This window comes from Ostrea edulis, chromosome 3, assembly GCF_947568905.1.
Source record: "Ostrea edulis chromosome 3, xbOstEdul1.1, whole genome shotgun sequence".
NCBI classification, from domain to species: Eukaryota; Metazoa; Mollusca; class Bivalvia; order Ostreida; family Ostreidae; genus Ostrea; species Ostrea edulis.
The window spans coordinates 40,937,155-40,944,001 of NC_079166.1; the positions used below are offsets into that span (position 1 = coordinate 40,937,155).

A 6,847-nucleotide genomic window follows, 5' to 3' on the forward strand; every position below is an offset into this window, starting at 1 on the left:
ACATCACCTGTCAACTTATCAGTGATTCTGCAGCACCACACTGCAGCATTGTAATATGATCCCTTTACCGACCGTATTCTGGTCGGTGATTTTGCAGGGTTTACAAGTCTCTATGTTTGGCATTATTACAAGTATTAAAGAGAGCACTATTATTAAACATAGAGACTTGAGCAAGTCTATGCAATGTCTTTTATTACTCATCGTATTTACTTTGTGATTACCGAAAGAAGCAGTTGTAATTCTGTATCTAAACTGTAGTGAGGAATATTGATAAACCTGAACAGTAGACTAATGCTGCTAAACTCACACTACACAAACCAATGGTGCTAAACCCACACTATTCAGACCGATGCTGCTAAACCTACACTACACAGACCAATGCTGCTAAACCTACACTACACAGACCAATGCTGCGAAACCCACACTACACAGACCAATGCTGCTTAACCTACACTACACAGACCAATGCTGCTAAACACACACTACACAGACTAATACTAATAAGCCTACACTACACAGACCAATGCTGATAAACCTACATTACACAGACAAATGCTGCTAAACCTACACTATACAGACCAATGCTGCTAAACCTACATTATACAGTCCAATGCTACTAAACCTACACTACACAGATAAATGCTACTAAACCTACACTACACATACCAATACTGCTAAACCCACATTATACAGACCAATGCTGCTAAACCTACACTATACAGACCAATGCTACTAAAGCTACACTACACAGACCAATACTGCTAAACCTACATTACACAGACAAATGCTGCGAAACCTACATTACAGACAAATACTGCTAAACCTACACTATACAGACCAATGCTACTAAACCTACACTACACAGAACAATACTGCTAAACCTACACTACACAGACCAAAACTGCTAAACTTACATTACACAGACAAGTGCTGCTAAACCTACACTATACAGACCAATGCTACTAAACCTACACTACACAGACAAATGCTACTAAACCTACACTACACAGACCAATACTGCTAAACCCACACTATACAGACCAATGGTGCTAAACCCACACTATACAGACCAATGGTGCTAAACCCACACTATACATACGAATGCAGGTAATCTTAAATCATACAGACCAATGCTCCTAAATCTTAAATACAGACGAATGTTGCTAAAACTAAGCTCTAAAGATCAATGCTGATTAACTGTGCCAACCTGAAATATACAGACATATGCTGCTATACCTGAACTGTACAGAAAAACGGTGTGAAGTCTGAAATATAAAGACCAATGCTGCTAAACGCACATTATACAAACCAATGCTGACAGTGAATAAAGGTGAATCTGTACCAACCAATGCTGTAAATAAACATGAACTCTACACATCTGTGTTGTAAATAAACATGTACTGTATAGACAAATGCTGCTAAAACGGATGTCCCATGTCACAGTAGGTGTGGCACGCTAAAGAACGTTCACTGCTCAAAGGTCGTAAGAGCCGAGCATAGGCCTAAATTTGAAGCCCTTGACCGGAATTGATGCCGTCTCCATATGAGTGAAAAATTCTCGAGAGGGCCGTTAAACAAGATATAATTAAACAACTAAACATGAAATATGCAGATCTATGCTGTTAGTAAACTAGAACTGTACAAACGAATGCTTATAAGAAACCTGTACTGTAGAAATCAATCCTTTGAATAAACTTGAACTGTGCAAGCCAATGCTGCTAATAAACCTGAACTATTCAAACGAATACTGTTAATAAACCCAAACTGTAAAAAGCAATACATCTAAACCTGAGCTGTACAGACCAAAGCTGTTTATAACCCTGAACTGTATAAAAGCAATGCTTCTAAACCTGAATTGTACATAAGAATGCTGCTAAACCGGAACTATACAGAATAATCCTGCTAAATCTAAATAATACAGACCAATGTTGCTAAATCTGATCTGTACAGACTAATGCTGCTAAATATAAACTGTAGAGGTCAATGTTGGAAAGTTTGATCAGTACATATGAAGATTGTTAAACCCTCTGCTTATAACAAACTAACTCGGCGCAAATTGCTATTTAAGTTTTATAACAAATTCCGATATGCTATTGCATATTCAATCAAAATCGTTTTATGTTTTACCTGAACATTCATAATATGGATATAGCATTTGACCCGCAAGTTCAAATTAAAACATATATGTCCTTTTATTTATGGAGCAATACCTTACACAGAATTACTTTTAATGAAAGACAAACGTAAATTTGCCCTTTGCATTAAAATACATTCACACTTGTACATCAAAGGACTAAGACCATGTTTATCAAAATTCGGCCTAACGTCCAAAGTGAATAATTTTTTGTTAGAAATATTCTCTAACATGTTCTTTTCCTATAATGTACTGGTTTTTATATGTAGAGTTCGTGAAAGAACACTATTTTTAGGTTTACATTACTAGTATAAATCCTATAATTTGCTCTACTTTTTAAGATTGCGTCATACAACGTCGCTATATATTATTAGAAGTGGTAACGTATTGTAAAACATAATTATGCAATGAGCGGTTTAATATATAATAAGATCTTGAAAAAGAAATTTTCTTTCAAAATACGCAATAAGGTTATTTTACTTATAGCCCGAATGGCACACCATATTTTTCAATCCTTCATTCGGCAATTTTCACACGCCGCGCCGTTAGCCTGTTTGTACTGTTCGTGGACGTTGCAGAGGATGTACTCATCGCATTTCAACGTAAGTTTTAGAAATATGAATATACTTCACCTCTACTCGTTAAACTGTATAACCAAATAGGTGTACCAATTGCTCTTAAAAATAATAAACAAGTCGCATGGAACGAATAGTATGGTGCGCCTGTGGTGTGTTGACAAACACGTAATATTCACGCATTGGGCTGTTGGAAATCCCACAACAAATCTGTTAACTGTTGTCAACATATATTTATTGTTTATCTATTATAATTATATATTGTTAAGATTTAAAATTGTATGTATATCAGCTAATCAGAAAAATCAGCTGTTTCACGATCATGCCATTTTCAATTCCAAGTGCATGACCTTCTCGGGTCTATTTGAATTTTCTTACATGATGTTTGACTCACTTCACACTTTGAACTTTCCATGTATCATTGTATGGTCTAAAAAGTATTTGTATAGTTTAAAGAAACATATAATTGTATATAGATGTATATTTCCATAATGGTATATGTCTCTGGGGTAACATGTAGGCCTGTGGGGGGTTATAGGTTGAATAATTTTCGAATGATTTGGTATTCTACTATGTTTAAACTTAACTTAGTGATTATTTAGTAATCAAATAAAAGTTATATGATGAATCGATACATTTCTTCAATTTACTGTAAACAAAAACTGTTTCTGTGGTTTGGAATCTGTCTGGTATTAGTGCATAATAAATAACTTCATATTAAGTCAATAAATATATTCTTGTTGTAGTGATGACATTTGCAAAATCTGTGAGAATAGAAAAAAATGTGTTAGGGTCAACAGAAATTTTTAATTAGGGTAGGTCGGGAAAGTGGAAACCAATTAACATATATATATTTTTTGGCCTTACGTGGAAACATGGATTAGAAAAGTCGGAATGATTTTTACATTCAATAATTTTTAAATACTTAAAAGCACCATTAAGCCAGGAAAATCATAAGAACAGTTTGGTTTTATAATTTAAATATGCCTTATTTCAAGATAAATTGTAAACATGTCAAACTTAATTTCAACAATTACACTTACAACTTACATGCCTGCATTGGGATTAGATATAGAATCACTCAGAGAATGTTGAATTTCATGGGTACTACCATGATTTAAGCATATATTTTTTTGTTAGCTTATCTCCTTTATATTATTGAATATTAAATTTTTCCATACATCTACCACAAGAAAGAGCATGAAAGATAAAAATATTTTGTGAATTTGCTGATAATTGTGAAGTAAGATACATGTAATATATCAACATTAACTACAACAAAAATTATTAGATGGGGAATCAAATTCAAATGAAATGTTTGTGTATATAATTATTTATGCAGAAATGTACATGTAGCTAAACTGTCCTCTATTGTTTAGTTGGAGACATGTCAATCTCCCACCGAATACATAAATGTAATTTTTCTGAATTCTGTATCAATGAAAATACATGAGGGCATGAAAGTACAACTTTTATATGAATATTATAATACAGGGGTTCGTGTTTGCCCAACTATCTATTTTGTATTGCTTGTAGGTGTTATGAGATTGATCACTGTTTGTTATCTTCACCTTTCATTTATGATATAGTTTTGATAATGATATAATACTGGAGTAATTTGAATTTCAGGATGATATAATATGTACAGCAAAAATTGATGGCAAGGGTGACATGAATCAGATTGACAAGAATCCATATTCCTACTCCTCAATAATGCTATCATCACTGCCATCAAATTCATCAATGATAGTGGCATCAGTGACACATGCGGATAAGTGTTGGACATCACTGAAGGAATAGCTTCCTTGTTGTGCCTGCCAATAGCAAGGTACCAGATTATACAGCAGTTATGTGGAAACAGATTCCCACAATAGGGGGACCAGATTGACACCTACATTGTACAGTATCAGGCAGTTATATCAGAACTGGAAAAACTGGATCCAAACAAGACTATATTGCTTGGAAGAAACATGTCGACTCTGAAGTTTAACCCTTATTAACCCATGGCACTTCTATGTCATTTGAAATATACCTGTGGAGGTTTTTAAAGTTTTTTTTTTTGGGGGGGGGGGTTATGGGGGGGGGTTATTATTTGGAAGAATTCATATTTGATGATTCAAATGAAAATCTGCATGTTGAATTATGAATGTCATAATGTACTTTTTGAATGATCAAAAGTGTAGAGTCAAAAGTTATCAAATTGTCAAAAACATTGGTCAGGTCTGAATTCATCATCTTGGACACCTTGCATTTGGAAGTATGATCTCAATGAAGAAATGCTGAAAATCTTGCAAAAGAGGAAATGACAAGTTGGGGTCCAAGGCACTTGCATATATGCATGAGAAGGTGTTCTATCCAGGCTTGAGGTCAATTACATAGCAATGTAACGCCTTACATTACCTAGAAAATTTCACATTACCATTACTCCTATTTTGAAATATAATGTATTACATTACTTGAGAGTGAATTTACATTACACATTTACATAACATACTGTCAGATATTAAAGAAATGGCAGAAAAATTATTTCTGTATTATGATTTTTAATTATACATTAACATAAGTACACAAAATATTCAGCAATGTTAGGAAACATCTATTAAGTTATTCATTGCATTTGATTTTCATCAATGTTTCAAATGCTTCAGTCAATCACTAATAAAATGAATTATTCTAAATCTTCGAAATATCATCAAATATTTGAAGTAGTGTAAATGTAATGAAAAATAATGTGCAGTACAGTATGCATTACATTACCATTACTTGTTATGCAAAAATGGTCCATTACACCCCCATTACATTGAAACTGGTTGTCATTTAATTACCATTACCCCAGGCCTGGTTCTGTTGAGAGGTATTGAAATTCTCTGTAGAGACTTTGTCTCAGGAAGTGGCCGAGATTGGTGGTGACAATTTTGTTGGATGTGAATTTACTGACACACATGTCTACACTTGCTACACAATATAGCATGTGGTGGTTTCAACAAGAAAGTTCTTACTCTGCAGGAAATGACGAATAGCTAATGGATTCACATTTTTTCTGACTTTTCTTCTGTACATTAGATGCATTGTAAAAACTTTCCTTTCCATTATCTTTTGCTGGTTCATTCTTTGAAATAAAATCAAGTCCGAAAATAAAGTATTTTGGTTTGGGTTTTTTCAATGAATTTTAAAAAATGTAATCTGTAATCCTTGCATATTTTCTTGGTGTTCTTTGATTACATAGCCCTATTGATTTTTATTTGTATTCAGGTATAATTTCATCTTCAGTGTCTTGAAAGAAATTAATTTTTCAATAACGCCAAGAAAAATGTAGTTAACAGTATGATTAAAAAAAAAATAAAAATATTGACACGGGTAGGAATTGAACCCGGATCTCCCGATCGAAGGACGGGCTCTCTACCACTAAGCCACGACATCTATGACGTCACACGCTTAAAAATCCTTCATACATTTACTTGCCCTAGTTAACGTTATACTTTCGATATATCGGCAATAGTTTTAGTTATATCAATGCATGTTCTATAAATTCTTTTCATTTTGATCTTAGTAATTCTGTTGGTGTCATCTAAATAAAAACTTTCTATAGCATTGAAGGTCCGATTTGTCGGACAGCAGATTCGTTTGTTTACGCATCAAAATTCTATAGCTTTTAGAATTCCTGCAAAAACCACATAGGGGTGTATTCTGCATGGAAATGATGTAGACTCCACATAAGTATGTTGTTTTAATTTTTCAAAGCAACATAATTAATAAAATACCCACAACTCTCACAAAAATAAATAATTCCGGATTGCTCTCGATTTAATTCAAAGTTGATATTCATCAACAGCACACCTTTCGATCCAAAAAATCGTTCGTGCAAAATTTATTTGTATTGATAGATTTTTATAGACTACAGTCAGTTTCTGGATCGAAGGTCGTGTTTTATATGAATTATATGACTAAATTTGAAAAAAGTGGAGATTTCTGCAGAGAGCCAAACCGATACCGGTTTTGTCTTGTATAGAATTCCACAAGCTGACGTTTTGGCGGGGAAATCTTGGCACGTCGCGATGGTATAAAGATTATATTATCAAATGATAACAATTTTATTTCAATTCATTCTGCTTTATTTTTTAACACACCACAGGGCCGA

The 6,847-nt window shown here is 33.7% G+C and overlaps 1 long non-coding RNA gene across 1 annotated transcript; it reads left to right on the top strand.

Annotated features, from left to right (window-relative positions):
* The first annotated feature begins 2,293 nt into the window (after positions 1–2,293).
* LOC130053454 (uncharacterized) lies at positions 2,294–5,848 on the top strand. Its single transcript, XR_008802035.1, has 2 exons — positions 2,294–2,736; positions 4,339–5,848. It is a non-coding gene; the product is annotated as an uncharacterized LOC130053454 (long non-coding RNA).
* The last annotated feature ends 999 nt before the right edge of the window (positions 5,849–6,847 follow it).